The sequence below is a fragment of the Ornithodoros turicata genome, chromosome 5 (genome assembly GCF_037126465.1).
Source record: "Ornithodoros turicata isolate Travis chromosome 5, ASM3712646v1, whole genome shotgun sequence".
NCBI lineage: Eukaryota > Metazoa > Arthropoda > Arachnida > Ixodida > Argasidae > Ornithodoros > Ornithodoros turicata.
Window position 1 is genome coordinate 75,986,348 of NC_088205.1, and position 17,368 is coordinate 76,003,715.

Here is a 17,368-nt window from a genome sequence, read left to right on the forward strand (position 1 = left end):
TGTCTAGCATGGGCCAAGCCCCGAGAAGAATAAGCTAATAATAACAAATTGACGGAGATAATTTTGTTCCTGAGCCCCACGATAACTTCCATTGTGAAGGTTGTCTTGTAGAGTCCACGTGAAACCTGAGAAAAACATACTTGTTCCGCAACTTATACAACATATACTGGTAGTTTATTCGCGTTGAAAAAGCAAACAAAGCTTAATGCTTCGTTCTCTGAAAGTCTTCCAGCTGTTGTAACCCTCGCAATGCAGCGTTATTCTATCAGTGTTCAGATACAGCTGAGATGATATTCTCATCGTTTCTTTATATATTGAGCTACAACATATTGAGCATGGCGATATATTTATGCATCGGCGCTTGTCTTCCTGGTAATTGAGTTCTATGGGTGAGTGTCTAGGGCGAGTGTCAAGAAGGACACTATGCTGCTACTCAAGCATTCTCATCGGACTCGTATGTCCTTGCTGCAGTAGATACCGCGTGCTGCCCATTGCGGTGAACGGGCTATGTATTTTACGCCAGGAAAGGAATTCCCTTCGGTTGTAGCTCAACTGCCAGAATACCTGGTTGCGAATTCTGGTCTGCGTCCAGCCTGGGGACTCGCGATGTTGATATCTCACAGGGAATTGCATCCGAGGTAGACTCCATAAGGGAATGGATAATAACTACCTTCATTCGCTGTAACCTCTTCAGTATGCTAGCGTCCATTCATTGCATGGAACCAGGTACAGGATTACTATGTTTCTGTCTTTCTGCTTTTTTTATGTTTTTGCATAATTAAATACATTCGATGTTTCTGTCCTCCTCTTATGTTCACGAGGGATTTCCATCCAAGAAAAAATTGGAGTAGTGAACCTTCATTCGAACACTTTAACCTCTTTGTGCGATATCATATGCGATGAGGCTATTTATGTCGATTATCCTCATCTTTTGGTATATACACTGAACCCTCGTTTTATGAGTTCCATCGCTTTATGAACGGTGCCTTCTGAGACAAAACGCATCCCAAATCTCGATTTATGAATCATTTGATTTATAAACGGTTATTCCCATGAACGTTGACCGTTCAGGAATCGAGGGTTGACCGTGTATACATATAGGGCGTGGTACGTTATGAAATTATATTTAACTTTTGTAACCTTATGTTTCTATTATTGGGATTGAGAGCTGTAAATACTACGCCGAAGTGCTCTAGCAAAGGCATATTGTGTATGCAGTGTAGTATGACGCTTTATGGAAATGGAAAGTTTATGAGCAGCTCATTCGAGATAACGCTGTTAGTCGATAACATTCGAAATGCCACATAAAGTACTTGAACTGCGTGCGCGTACGACTCTGTATTAATGGGAGATTATTCTTCATTGCAGGTGAGAGATCCCGTTGTGACTCCCCTGGTTTGAACGCGTGGTGTCTCGTGGGTGAGCTGCGTAAGTGTTGTCGAGTGAAGTGAAAGTGTGTTCTTACTTGGTCGTACGTCTTTTCACTGCGCCTCATAAATTTATTTATTTATTTACGAATACTGTCAGGCCATTCCAGCGCTACTAGAGGGCTGGGAATACAGAATACCAAAGTGATACAACCAAAACATTAAATACGCACATTAAATATTTCAACAGCATACACACATGAAATACATATGTCGAAATAATTAAACACTAAGACACTACTAAGGATGTGGGACCATTCCTTGACTGACAAAATACTTGGACATTTGGGGGCTAGACCCTTTTCACTGACCTTATTCCGTCCACCATACTTTTGTGTTCGCACGTGCTCGCACCACAGTTAATGCTGGTAGCGTGCACGCGCCATGCACAAAAGTATGACTGCCACAAGCAGGGGGAAAGGCTATAAGGCTATGCCGTCTGCGACAGTGACGTCAGATGAAAAGAGTCAATTCCCTTGTTCTATATTGGTTTGAAGCGGAAATGATTTTTAAAAGTGTTTGCGCGCGATAAATGTGCATAATGCATGTGGTACATACACATGCCTGGTATATGTATATATTGCAAATTGTGCATATGTGTGTAAATCAGTGTGGTGTTCATGGGACATCACAGTTATAATATCGGTCCGGTGACAGCTTCCTCTTCTTCTTTTTTCCCCCCCACTCTCTCGGTGATTCCATTACTGTAATCGTGATCGGCTTCTTCCCAATTAGGCATATTGATGACACACTCGTAAAGATTAACAAAACCTCAGTTTTACTCCATTTTACTCCATTTTACTCCACATCCATTCTACTCTTGTATACATTCTAGGTACCTGTCTAATTAAATCTGGTTAAGCCGGAGACTAACTCGTCCAATTAATTATCTTCCCTGCGTAAAACACTGTGGCGTGACTCTATGTCTCAGGCACTCTTCATGTCACGTGATCACTCGATCCCCTCTCGTCTTCCGAACACTCCGCGGGTTTTATTCTTCGTTTTGCAGCTCATTAGGGAATACGCCGCTTAAACTAATTAAAGTGACGCTGCAAGGCGGGCTCTCATCAGCTCGTGTTCAGTGGTTGCTGTAATTATGTGCGTGTCGTTGAACGACTCTGCTTGTCCCTCGTCAATATTCCTGCAACGGACGATTCGCCTCAGTGGCAAGAGACGTCTCAGTTTTATCTGTGCGATGTTGGACGATGTTGAATTTTATGTACTTAGTGTCACGTTTCAGTTCTGGTGCATGAGGTGGACCCTGGCCCTTGCTTCACCATGCATTCTCGTGTGCCTCGCCGTTTGGTATGGCTGGTCCACAGACTCTACGCTCTGCTCTAGCTGTGCTGTTTTGGCGGATACCAAGCATCTGCTTCTCGGCTGCCAACTTTACACCTCCCAAAGAGCAGCTCTGTAGTGTCGCCTGCAATCGAACGTGGCCGCACCATTCACATCGGCAACCATCCTCGGCCCTTGGTCTAACCAGATCGACCATCGCCAAGCTCTTGAGCGCTTCCATATTTTTCTCCGGGACACCGGTCTCCTCTCTACCCTATGATGTGCCAGCGTACCTGTGTGCTGTGTGTGTGCTTTTGCCTACCCTTCTGTTGATGTCTCACTGACTCCACTGACTATCGACGCCTATCCAGCGTCGTTCATCACCTCATCGTCAGGACACATCACATCCTGCCCATTGTGCCTTGGGGTAGTGGTAGGAACACATGTTTCGTCGTATTATTTTGAGCGAGCACGCTCGCTCTTTCTTTCTTTCTCTCTCTCTGTGCTCGTCCACCTCTCACCCACTTCCCTTTCCCCCTATTCCACCTCCTCTCCCTCAGCCTGTATTTTTCACTACGAAAGGTGGCAACCCTAGTAGTGGGCCGCATCTCATGTGGCGAATTTCCCCATTCATTACAATTAATTTATCCGTTGTTGTTGTTGTTTGACATTTTTCTCTCACGTCCCATATCGTGACATTCATACCCTTAGAGAGTTTACGATGTGGTTTCTTACAGTGTACGCAGCTTGACTTACCGCATCCTAAAACCTGAATCTTATCTTGCCAAAAATTAATTTTACTCACGTCAGTTCGAACCAATGGACGAGGGCCGGAGCTGGTGGTCGGTTGAATTTACCTTTGGTGAAAACAAACTATGGGAGGCTGTAATTCTTGTTTCGAGGATTCCGTGAGTGAAACCAATTGTCTCATGATATAATAAGTATCCGTCATTTTTCTTTGTTTAGAAATCAAGTTAGGCACGCATTAACTTGTAACACAGTTTAATTTGTCTGGTTGATGTGCCGTCATTGCTTGAATTCGATTTATTTGTCCTGTTTTCTTTTTTTCCTTATTGCATTGTACCATGTTGCTTTACCTAACACTGGATAACGCTCTAGTGACATTTAGGTACTTTTCACGAAGGAAACTTTAACCGAGATTTTCCCTCAGGTTCCTTCAGTTGTATATGATTTGTCGAATTTATTATATAAATGAATGAATATAAAAAATGATTGATTGATTGATTGATACATTACATTAAGCAGGTTATCGTCACTGTCGTCGGCCACTTGTAAGGGGCGTGTTCGTAACTGCCTGCGGTACAGGATTGATGCAGTAACCTGCCAGCAATTCTCGCCCAGTTAGCAATAGTAGTAGTAGTAGTAGTAGTTTGCTAGTAGTAGCAATAGGAGTTGTAGTCGCTCATTCGACCAAACACGCTTGCAATCCAATGCCGCACAAGCTGTGCAGGTTTTGTGGAGGCTACCGTAGAGTTTTGCCTGAACATAATTGAGGGTAGACAGTCTTGTTTCGTTAGTACATGCACAAGTCCAAAAAGAAAAAGAGCAATATATGAATTGTTTGATACAAGTTGTAAGATAACTACATCCTTGTATCGTTGTTTCTGCCATACGTCTGTTTTCCCAACTCTTAGTTGTATATGCAAGGAGATTCGATTCTAGATTCATTACTTCATGAAAGCAGGAAAACCTCCAGCAAGGTCATAGAGGCGCAACAAATAATCTGAAGGTAATAGATAGTTAAATAATATCGCGTGATGAGCGTCTTAAACGAAGCGACTTTCGTGCAAGTAAGTTTGTGCAGCAAAGCCGTGAGTATTGTCTTAATTCTAAACATCCTGACGTTAGGATCTCAAGAACAAGATTATCCTCCAAGTTAGCCCATCACGTCACAGGCTAAATCAACTAAGGAAGGATACAGGAGAAGGCTAAGAAGGAGCAGAAAAGGAAAGCTTGTCTAATTCTGAAGATATGCACATAATCTAAGATATTCGGGAACCGTTTGAGGCTAATGATAATTAAATTTTAGACAAGATTAGATTTTAGCTTTTAATTTGTTATTTCGTAAATTTTACACCAGAATCTCGCTGACAAGGTGCTTCCTTCATTACGTGTACAGTCCAGACAGCATCTCTTTTCTTTTCTTTGTTTTCTATTAAACATATTCCTTCGAGCATGGCATTGTGTTTGCACCGTACCATGTACTGCGAAATGGAGGCGCCGGAAACTGCACCCGAATCACAAGCAATTTTAGGAACGCAGGGTTTTTACTGGAGGATATAGCGCTATAAGGCTCCTACCCATTCTACCTTAGGCTACGGAATACAAGATAGCACATCGGACAGAATAAGCTTCGCTGTCTTTGGGCACCGTACGAGGGAACAACATTAGATTTCTGAGACAAAAAACAATAAGGTTTCTCCATAAACCACCCTCTACCAGACTGCCTTGACAGAGCTTGAATATTGCTTACAGCAGTGTTGCAGAGTCGCCACTCCGAGTTGGTATGGTTACGCAATCATTTCCCCGTGACAGAGCCAGGAATGGAGAGGAAATAGAATAACTAAATGCAGATAGAAATAGTCAGCAACGAAATTATCATTGAAGTGGGAATAGAATCACTCCACTTTTTCACTGAAATGGAATGGGAATGAAATGGCCCGGGTGACCCTGTGTTAGTCTGGAGTTCAAAGCTGTGTCCTCCTGCACCCACCTCGTTTGTCCAGCGTCACAGGCCCTGCAGCCGAGTTCGCCTGTCGTCTGCTACCTTCGCGACGCGTTCTGGGGACCCTGATTATGACAGCGCAGCGAAGGCTGTTGTTACCTACTTTTCCGCAACTACGTTCCCTCAATACTTTGCCTACTGTGTTCCGCATGACGTCACCCACCCCTCCACTCCCTGATCGATGTCCTCGCGCCAGAACACTCCTGCACTCCTCCGCTTGGAAGCATCGGGCTTCTTACTTGCTTCATTCACATAGCCTTGTCTATTCTTTCCGAAATTCAAGGAATAGAATAGACGTTGCCAAGCCATTCCACGAGTGGGGGGGAGGTCAGCCAGAAATGGGAAGTGACTATAGCTCTCCATTCCGAGGGATTGAAAGGAATGGAACCGCAACCCTCGCTTAAGGCAGGAGTGATGGGTATTCATATCAAACAGTCATCTGCTGCTATGCGTGATTTGCAATACTTACTTCACTTTTAAACCATTATCACGCGGGTGTGATGTTTATGATCTCTGGCCAGTCTAAAATAAAAATCAGAGGCAGTTTCAGTGTGATAAGCATGCACCAGGGGTTTTATGCGAACATTTAAAGGCTAATATATATCGTTGTAAGCAAAATAAGATTCCCGCCGAGCGATTGTGGGCGTTCCATTCGTAGTCACGGTGCACGAAGAAGCGTGCTCGTTATAAACTGGTACGATTCCCACAAGATTGCAGAGCTTCTTTGGCGGCAACCATGGGAGACTTCACGGGGCACTGGAAGGACACTGCAAAATCTGGTATGTGCTTGAGAGGGAGATTGACGAGATCCGCTTCAGTATGGTTACGACCTGCTTCGTTACACATGCTTTCCATGTATAGCAGGTAAAAAAGCCGAGCATTCGACATCTTGATCAGACCCCAGGCTGGCTTCATCGTATGCCACTGGGAAGCGTTCCTCATGGCCCACAGAACAGACTTGATGGCAAAAGCGTATTCCAAGGCCATAGCCTCTTTTCGCGTCCTATTTCTTCCCGCGACGGCGTTGGCCTTCAAACAATCTTGAACGTTTTGAATGTTCTCCAACGTTTCGTCGCTCCAGCCGTCGTACGTTAACAGATAATTCCACATGACTCTGGCTATACGAACGCCCAGAACTGACATGCCGAGGAACTTGCTGCTGGCAGAGTTCGTTGACGCACGGTAGTAACCAGCTGATAGTCGCAGGAAGTTGTACCTCGTCAAAACTATTTCGAAATAATCGTTGGACGGACTTATCGGGTAATTTTTCAACAGCTTCTCTTTCTTCATGAGGGTCTCGTAATTTCGCACCTCGAAGTAGTTGACGCCGAATTTTCGGTCGGTTAAGTTTGGAACCTGAATGCTTGGAATGGCCAGGTCAGGGGGAATCAGGAGCCTTAGAGGAAGGAGCGTTGCGTTAACTTTGTCGTTGTCTTCGCCCTCGAAGATACTGCTCTCAGCAGCTATTTTCGACACGGCCTCGATGAGGTCAGAGAAGATGGAACGGAACTCGTCGTCTCTCTGGGGGTTTGTCACAGCTTGGGCGTACACAGTTTCCCACAGATTGTCGGCCCGGTTCAGTTCTTCTTGGCAAATTCTAGAGATCTCTAGTCCACTCATATTCCTGGCGAAGTCGGCATCTCGCGTAGCCTTTATGTAGGAATTGTAGACGAATGATGTTATCAGGTAGGCGACGCTTAACGGCTGGTGATTATTGATGACTGTGAAGAGGTCGATTAGATACATTTCTCCCGGGTGCCTCACCTTCGACGTTGTTATAGCCACCTCTTGTACCAAGTTCAGCCACTCTGGCTCCAAGAAACGGAACACCGTACTGAGTAGTACGTCAGATTCTGTAGTCTTGGAAGTGGATGGTGGGTCGGGTAGTTGCTGGTCTTCGAAATGGAGAAGTTCACTGGCGTTTATGGACGTCTTTAGGAAACTATTGTAGGCCATGACTATCTGCTCCAGGCAACCGGGTCTCTTGACGGACAGGACCTTCGCAGCATCGTAGTGCACTTGGATCTCCGTTATGTCTCCCTTCACGTCCCAGTGTAAGATGCCATTGATCCGATATATGCCGAACATAATGATGCCGAACCTTGTGACCTTGTTCAGGTTCATTACCTCTTCCAGGTGGAACGTGTCCACGATTCCTGTTGTCATGTCACCGCAGAGGACGTCCGTATCTAATATGCCATTCAAGCAAGACCGGTAGTAGCCGGACAAGGTCATTCCAGCTGTGGAGTTCTTGCTGGACCCGACACCCTGAATGATATCGCCCTCATAAACATCGCGCATCTTCAGCTCTTTCGTCCTGTTGAACCGGATGTTGTTGAAGCAGGTGTAAAGATAAAAATCTGTGCATGGGTCGAGGGAATCGTTGATGGTCTTGAACAGCCTCTTCACTTCATCGGGACAGCAAAAAGGCTTTCGGCGTGCGAAAGCTTCCTCTCCCTGGACTTTGATGGCTAGCCAAGCAATCAACAGTACGAAAAATAGGATGAGCGTTACGATTGTGGCCATCACGTACGATAAGGAGCCCTGAATTCCCGTCTTGTGGGTGGAGAGATCGCCTGAAGCGGGACTCATGGCGGTCGGGACGCTCAGAGGCAGTGATGGTGGCACGCTGAGTACGACACTTCTACGGGGATTTAGTAGTCGAGAGGCGCCTCCTGGTATGGGAGAGGAGGCCAGCTTGAGGATGCTAGGCCGTCGTGCACGCGGGACGGAGATAGTAGTAGCCATGACTGGACAGGATAGACAGGAGTCGAAGTTGGTGTGGGAAATGCAGGGAGTGAAGGCGTTGGTCGTGATATGATGCCTCGAAGGTTTGTCCGGGTAGAGGCTGAAGTAAACGAAAGCAGAAAGCAGGGTTTTTAGCAGTGCAGTCTTCACAACGCTTCTGCTGAAGTAGTCGAATGAAAGGAATACTGGTTGCATGTGCACGGGGTGCGTGAAGGCCAATTGCACGCGAGTGGCTTTGTCTTCAGTTCGGCGTTTAGCGCGTATAGGCGTGAATTTTAATAATAATAATAATGATAATAATAATACACTTTCATTTTTATTTAGTGCCGCAGAACGACGCTAGACATTTGTACTGGTGCACACGAAAATATAATACTTACATTGCGAACAGCACAGACGGAAAGACGAGAGACGCAATTCATGTGAAAGTACACTGCATAATCTCAACAATACAATCATTTATAAAGGATAAGGATAATAAAAGTAAGAAACACAAATTGAAATACGGATACAACAACATAACAATACAGATTATTTGACTCCGTAAAGAAAATGGTCACCAAAAAGACGCTGATAAATATACGTACAGTATACAGTGTACGCGTGTACAATGTTACACAGTAGGTACACAATATTACACGATAAATTATTATAACAATAAATGACGAACGAAGAAAGAAGACACGCGTTAGCGAAGTAGAACAGAGGCAAGAGCTTTTTCAAAGACCAGCAGGGAATCGAATTATAGACATCGAAGGGGGGTGTCAGACAGTGTCTGAGCCTGCAGCCACGTGAAATGTGGTCACCTGGGCACCTGTTGAGATCAAACAAGGTATTGTGTATTCGCAGCGAGAGCCGCGGAAGCTTGAGATTCAAACGACTCAACACTTGGGGCTGTCAGCAGCTGAATGGATACATTTGTACATCAGGGTTGCGGAGTTGCCATTCCGGAGTTGGAATGATTCCGGGATCATTCCAGATTTATCAGAGCCCGGAATGGAATTGGAATGGAATGGCGGAACTGTCCTAGGAATGGAATGGAATTAGGCATTTTTTTCGCAGGCGGAATGGAATTGGAATGGTACTGGTCTGGGTGCCACACAGTAAGGGCAAAATAACCTTGTCTTTGTGCTTTTTCCGTGATAGGTAATGCCAATCTCCTCTATATAGCGTTGCTGGGCTACGCAGCACGGTTACCGGTCCCTTTTCTTTTATCGATGGAATTAAAGGAATGGAATGGGGTTGCCAAGCCATTCCAGGAGTGGGAATTGGCCGTACCTTTTTCATCCCGAGGAATTGAAAGGAATGGAATTATCACAAATGTCTACATTCATCGGAATGGAATTGGAAGGGAATGGGTGATCCCATTCCACAACCCTGTTGTACATGAAGGTCGCATCAGTAATGGCACGTTGGGCTGAAAGCGGAACGAGGTCTAGATATCGGAGAGGTTTTCCCTGGGTTTTCCGATGACTTCTCAGACTAATGTCGTCCCCCTGAAGTCGGCCCACAGGACGCAAACTAACCGCCTTTCCACCTCACTTTCCTGTTGTCCACTCTCCATATGTTAATATCTGGGCTCCGCTCATAGCGACAGTTGCATCGCGGCGCTAACACGGAAATAAAAAAATATAAAAGAAATACCGCATTGCAAATTTCGGCTTCTTATTATATTATTTTTTGCAACTTATAAACGAGTCCCACTTAGAATGCACCACAGACGTGCTTTTGGATGCATTCGCAAAATCAGGCTCCGTGTTATCGCATGCGTGCGTTCTCAATACAAAATGTGCGCATAAACAATGAGACGTTCCGACATGCTTCAGAAAGGAAAGAGATCGGGGCTTTTTGGCGTACGAACATCGCGCATTCTTGTTCCAGTCTCTACGATGTGTCGTTCGCGCTTTGAAGACTGCAACTTGCCTCTTTGATCTCCGCTCCGTTATTGACGACGCTGGCTTTACTCCAGTTCGTTTCTTGAAAGAGCTCAGTTTATTTATTTTTTTCTTTTTCACTTTCACAGACGTATCGCATAGTTCCTCCGCATGCCGTTTGGCCATGGTGAATTTGACCTTCTAAAGGATCGCGCGCTCCCTTTTGAAAGAGGAAGTTTACAAGGTTGCCACATGAAGATGCCATTGCCATTACCTCATTGGTAGAAGAAGAAGAAGAAGATGGACAAGACAAAGAGACGACTCCGTGGGACGAAGAAGAAGAAGAAGAAGACTGTTCTGTATTTGTGATCAGTAGTCTCCCCTGCGGATCGCGGCCATCTTCTTGGGGAGAAGAAGAAGAAGAAGTAGCGAACACTGATCTCGATTGTAAAAGGCTGGATGGCGGATAGGGAGCGCGAGCGTGAAGAAACCGGCCGGCATCTTACTGTACCCACAACAGTCGCCGCAGCGATCATGGCACCTTCTTGCAATTACGGTCGTACCAACCATACTGGCAGGGTTACAGGGCCTAAATTTATACAGGTGAGTCACTCTTCATCAAGGAATAAATAGGCGTCCATTCTGTATATTTACTTGACCATTATGAAGTGTTTTTTTGCCCAAAACGAACACTGGATGCAGGTTGCTTGATCGCTCTTCCGACGTTCAATCGAGCACACTTGCATTTTACCCGGCGGCAAATACAGTTTGAGTGCATAACATGCTTGAAAGAACATGTTACACTACACAGGTAGTGTTGTCATCAATATATGTGCGAGCAATCGAGCGCTTTTTTGCATGCATTGCTAGCATGGTGCACGGTGTTCTCTGCGGAAGCAAGTGCCACATTCATTTCTTTGAACTACCTTCGCGCACAAGTTCGTTATTACGTCATAATGAGACCAAGATTGTCACCTTTTTTCATATATTGGTATTGTTTTGTGCCTTGGTTTGATTTGTGACAAAGAATCCTACGTAACGGTGGTGTGGCGCGACTTGAATAACGCCTTTGTGTCTGAGCTGTATCGTCAGCTTGTTACGATAGTAATAATTTGTAGCAGTTTTAAGGCAAAAGTGGTCTCTCAATACAGGTTTCGTCATGAGGGCTGCCCAGTGAATAATCTGTGCAGTGTGATACGGCTGGGTGTACAGGTAAGTATCACGTTCCTCATCCACTGGTTTCTACTTTACAGGAAGGAACAACCTCAGTGCACGCACTGTGGGTAGCCTCTCTCACTTTTGCATATTTTCTTACATGTTCACATCAGAAACACACCTTACACTTTAGGCTCCTTCACCCTGGAATATAATAATTAAAGATTATAATTCTTTTTAGAAGAGTTCCCCATGTTCTTTGTAGAATAGTTTTTAATCTTTTTAATTTTTAGAAGATACTGGGATTGTAAACCATGTTTTAAACTGATGTTTTAACATTTGTCCAATGCATTTATTAAACAACATATTCATTTTTAACTGGTTGCACCCAAACCAATGTTCTGATGTATTATTTCCTTTGTTGTCGATGCACCATAAAAATTTGAATAATCATCATCAATGCAGGTTACTTCACAGCTGCCTCGACGTACTCAAGAAATGGGTGCAGAACCTGCGTAATGCCCGCAAACTTTGACTACCACAGCATCTCCAGAAAGTAAAGGGATATGTATCACATGGGATTTTTAAAGGCATTCACAGTATACAATACCTTGTATGAACTGTTGTAGATCTAAGCAGCTCCTACAGTACACTCTCAGAAATTAAAACTTGTCAGGGAACTGTGATAATTGTTTCAGTTAATAGGCATGCACATATACGCTATAAGAAGACAATTATTTATTGAGAATGCACTTCTCTGGCTACTCATGTTGTTTACATCTACTGTTGATCACATTCATTTATCACATATTATATTCTTATATATTATTATTATATTATCACATATTCGATCACATTAAATTTAAAATTTAGCATTAATGAGAAAATATCAGTGGGGAAGTTGCTATTCATTGCTCATTCCAACCTAAAATTGAGTGCTACAAATTTAGAGAGTGTACCTGTCCATTGTCATTCCTAAAATATATATTGTCATTGTAGCAAGGTCACAAAACAATAAATGTAGTCTTTTGCGACCTCCCTGCACGTTCATTGTATCCTGAAACGCATAAGTGCAAGAAATAAATCTTGAACTTGATAATGTTGAATAATATAATGAATGATATAAAATGTTGAATAAACTTGAACTTTTATATTCTCTTTACTCATCATCAGTGATCTTCTTTACAAAAGCATATCGTGTTAGACTTTTTTTGTTTACGTTTCACAGACGGGGTACACGAGGGCCAAAATGACAAAATCACAACTGTTTCAAGCTCCAAATCGTCCTGTTGCAATTTGCAGACCACTGCAAGAGGGCCCTTGCACATCAAAATGTAAGATGGGAGTCACAGTTAATGCAAAGTGGTTCCTATGGGAGACTTCGATGCTTGACAAAATTGTGCAAACTGCGGAAGGTGCCATAGAAGATCTTCAGAAAGTGTGTCTGGTCTCACAACGGTGCTACGACACTCCCTTTTAGATGACGATGGATGATTGGAGTTTCAGATGTGCAGCTGCATATTTTTGGAACGTGCTCCACATAAGAAGCATGACAAAGTCAGCACTGGATAGCAGGCCCCCGTCCCTAAGCAGCTTTGCTCACGCTGCAGTTGTATTCAGCAAAAGCATGTGAGTACTCGAGAAGGACATTCAGTTTGGCACAACCGCGCCTGCAAATAATCAGAACAAATGAAGGAAGAAACAAACAAACATTGAAGGGCTGTACTTGAAAAGAGATAAGTCCTGTGTCTCAAGGAAGTGTTACCACTTTCTAAGTAACTTAATTGAATAAGCTTACATCACTACCTGATTAACTGTCCTAACGAGCGTGATCTAATTGCGTGAAGTAATTATTTCGGCTGCTTCAGTGTGTCCATATTTGCGAGGCAAAGCACCGGTGTCGTTCACGAAAAGACTCTTTCTGCGGCGATGCTTGATATAAATCATACCAAACCCATACACGGCTAAAACAACGGCTGTGATTCTACAGAACGATCTCTTTCTGCCATGCGAGTATATATCTTTTCCCGGACCGTTCTTTATGGAACAATTTTTATCCAGAACGCAGCACGGGATATTACATACATGGTTGTTGTTAACCTCACATAGTTTCTTATTGAAATATTGGCTGGGAAACGTGCTGTAATACAATCCCCAGCGCTGCACTGCAGTGACTGTCTAGTTTCGGAATGCAAAACATAACGTAATTAAGAATCGAACGACGGGACACCTGCGAAACACTGTTAGGATACATCAGTATACTGGCACCTTACAAAATTGTGTGATGACAAACAACGATCAACGCCTGCAGCGCAATAAATACTCACAATCTCCGTTGCCTCCCATTGTTTTCTATGGGCACACACTGCGCTTTAGGGCCTCCCAACATGGCGGCCCGAAAGCACGCCTCTCCCCCACGAGCCCCTCTCCCATGCGCGATCCAGCCTTTATACATAGAGATCAGTGGTAGCGAACGCATGATCGGAACGTTTACGTGCATCAAGCGGAGAATGCAGGTTTCGTATTTGCAGAGAAGTGCCCTTCGTAGTATGAAACAGCGAATATCGTTCATTTATCGGGAAGATAAAATATAATACAAGGTGGATGGATGGACGAATGCTTAAGAGGAGAAGCGGGAAGATTGGCCATGTTAAATTGGATGTTGTACTCCGACGTCAGGCCAGCCCCACATCTACATCCCAAAAAGGAAGGAAGAAAGGAAACTAATGAACTGTAAAATCCGTTATGTAAAAGAGCCCACATTATGCCCACACCATGCGGTTTAAAAAGCTATTCATCCATGTCATAGAAATATGCTTTCATATAATAGCTCGGGAACAGCCGATGTCACGCAAAGCGGAGCTTCCACCTTCATGTCCTTCTTTATAGCATCGTCATAATTATTATTAAACTGCGATCTAAATCACGTTTCTTGCTTTAACTTCTGTTTTAACTCAGAGTGGTTAATCTGTCCAAATTCTCGACGTCCATTGGCTGACAGACAAATATAATCGAAACCAATGTAGCGATGCCATTTTGTGCCCTCTACTGAAACCTTGGTCTTGACCGTGATCACGTGAGCCCCTCCCAATCTTCCGGTGTATGAAGTATTTGAAGCTTAATTTCAGCCTCCTCCACAGAAAACAGAACGCAGTGTACGTGGAAATTGTAAATTATTAGCATGATTGAAGTTTTACCAGTTACGGTTATTTCTTAAACATCCTCTGTATAGCCTCTACAACGTAAACGAAAAGTAAACGCGCAGGTAAAACGTGGTATCCTGCTGAAGACAGAACTGACGCCTGAATTTGTATTTTCGAAACATAATAGAATGTATTGCTTTCCAGACAACTAGGGAAGCAGCTCGCGTGGCGTTCTTCTTGTCCTAATGGAACGAGCTGGTGCATACTTGGAATTATTTAGCAGCAGAACGGACCCCATTGTGTGTTCCCATGAGACCCACGTGAGACCCCATCTTGTGTGTGTAGAGTGTGTTCTTGTAGTGTAGAGTGCATCGGTGGCAATTGATGACAACGTATAGCGTGTCGGTTCCCCAACTTTGGGAGTGGAATATATCGGTGGGTGTGCAACATTAAGGCCCTTCATTAACGTTAATTCCCTCAGTGATGAGTGTCCTCGGATGACGTAGTTCATCGTTGGGCCAGTGGACAACGGGAAGGTATTGGCTTTAACAGCGACCTCCATAAAAACCTGGCGCCATTACCAGTAAAGGCTGTCTTGGGAAGCTGAGGAACTTAGTTATAAGTAACTAGGCACTGGAAATGTAATGACTAATTACTCTTCCTAAGAATGTAACTTTCAGCTGTCCCCTTTTTCAGTTACTTCAGAATAAGTTTTTCGCAATAATTTCCGAAAGCGTTCGCATTTTCTTTCAGTACCCTTTACCGTATACGTTATTCGTTGTTCACACAGTACCCGTAGCTCTAAAATAATGGAGATGTGAACAGGGTGCAACTGTCACCGCGACTCAGAAACAAACGCGTGGAGAGTCCGTTGCATTTGGAGGTGGCCCTCGACTCGAGACTATCCGTGACGACACTTCACTCCTTCACTACGCTGTATGAGCGCACAGAAGTACACGCTGGCACTCTAGCCTCGTAAAGGGCTCAAATTAAAATTGAGTATGGTGTTGCTACAATATAAAACGTAGCCATCAGTATGCCAAAAAAAAAAAAAAGAAAAAAAAATCTAAACACTTCCATGGTAATGTCAGAGCTCCTAAGAGCAATGCGGAAGTTTAGTGACCCAGATGAGCGGCTGTTCAGAATTGGTAGGGATGCTTTTGAATAAAACGGGGCAGGCTTACAGGTGGTGTAGGCATGTCGCAACAATTACACGAGGGACAAACACAGAAGAAGACAGAATACGATTAATGCAACTGACACACTCACAGACAAACTTGGAGCAGCAGCGGTTTCTCCAATACAACCTACACAAGTGGTTCATATTGCACAAGTAAAGAACTTAGAATAGACGTTTTTGAACTGGAGTCCCTTTTTTGCCATTTCGGAAAACAACTGTAGAGTTATAAGTTACTTTTACCTGTAACTGAACTATAGCGACTATCTGTGCAGAGTAATTGTACTTGTAACTTGGTTACTTTGTGTATGTAGTAACTGTAACCCGATTACTTTTTCAAGTAACTTTTCCCAAGACAGCATAAAGGAGGCGTCGTATGCTCAGTTGGCAAGCGCATGTCGTAAAGCCGTAAAGCCTGTAACAGGCTCTGAGTCGTAAACGCGTCGTACAGCAGCATCACCGAGGACACTTCCAGGTAGGCCTACACGACGCTGGACTTCATTTGAACCGCTCACTCTGGGTAGATGACACAATCTGATTGTGTGTGTCCATGATCGTGAAATGTTCGACGCTGACGACTTTTGGAGGAACGGTATATAGAGTCGTCTCTAATGTGGCTTTCTTGTCTTTAAATGTCGTCCAACCTCTGGGGGGGGGGGGGGGGGGTTGTACATGTACCTCAAAGCGGCAAGTATAGCGCTAGTATAGTTTCATGAGTGCGACGTTTCCTGGGGAATCTCAAATGCACGCTGAAGGTCATCATGTGGAACATCAAACGCTGCTGTGGATACGCTTTGCATGACTGACACGTGAAAACATATCTCCGTTCTGTGCCCGTGGAAACTGTATGAAAGAGAGGCGACGATGACCACGTTTGCGACGTGACTGGGAGGTGGCCTGGACTCGAACTGCGGTGCGGAATGTGTTGTCTATGTCTTTCCTGTGTTTTAGAGACGCTGTAAGAGATACGCCGGCATACTCCTTTACGAGGCAAGTCGAGAGTGCACGGTCCTTCCCCGACCAACATGCCGGCTCACAGGCGGGGGGTCGCTCGGCAAAAACACGCATTTTGCCTCCTCCTCCTCCGACACGACAATAACAAAGCAGTTTCTGCAAAAGTGTATTCGATAAGTCACGAACAAAATAAATAAGTTAAATCAACTCGAGAGAAATCGGTATTTTCAATTTCGTAACCGCATTGATTGTATCAGCTCATCACAGTTACTTCCATTTCCAATTCCAAGCTGACGGAGAGAAGGAAAAAAAAAAACAAAAGAAGAAGACTGCACGTGGTCTCGCGCAGGATCAATTAGCTGCATTCCATTTCAAGCAGGCCATTCTATGAAGCACTCTTCGCCGACTTCGCTGCAATCAGATCGTATCATTCTTCTGACCGACCTCTCTTCATGTTGAGCGACGAGACACATTCTACGGCCAGCAGTTCACCGCTCGAAATTTCCATCACGCCTCGCTCAGCACCTGTTCATTCCGCGGAACCATGACTTCACCTTCCCTAACCACAGGTGAACTACGACAGAGTTCCGGAAACCTCCCCTCATCACCTTCCTCAGGATTCTTTTCTAAGTTACGAAATCCACGAACAGGAGCCGTCCTCAACCTGCCATCGACAGCTATTCATGGCGCCAAGACCCCCGTGACTTACACGTCATCCCCTCCCTCCATCCAAAGAACAGCAAGGCAAGAACCATTATCCCTTCCAGCGGCCGTAATCATCACATTCATCTTCGTCTTCGCAATATTCACCGCTTGGTTAGCCATCAGATCCAAGGACGAGGGACCCACCGGGTCTCCTAAACCCT

General features: G+C 44.4%; 1 long non-coding RNA gene across 2 annotated transcripts in view; it reads left to right on the forward strand.

Moving 5' to 3' along the window:
* The window catches only part of LOC135394861 (uncharacterized), a 251,215-nt gene that overhangs the window by 72,207 nt on the left and 161,640 nt on the right, over positions 1–17,368 (forward strand). For both annotated transcript variants that reach the window (XR_010422974.1, XR_010422973.1), the window contains exon 3: positions 1,369–1,428. This is a non-coding gene — a long non-coding RNA (uncharacterized LOC135394861). The remainder of the gene's footprint in view (positions 1–1,368; positions 1,429–17,368) is intronic.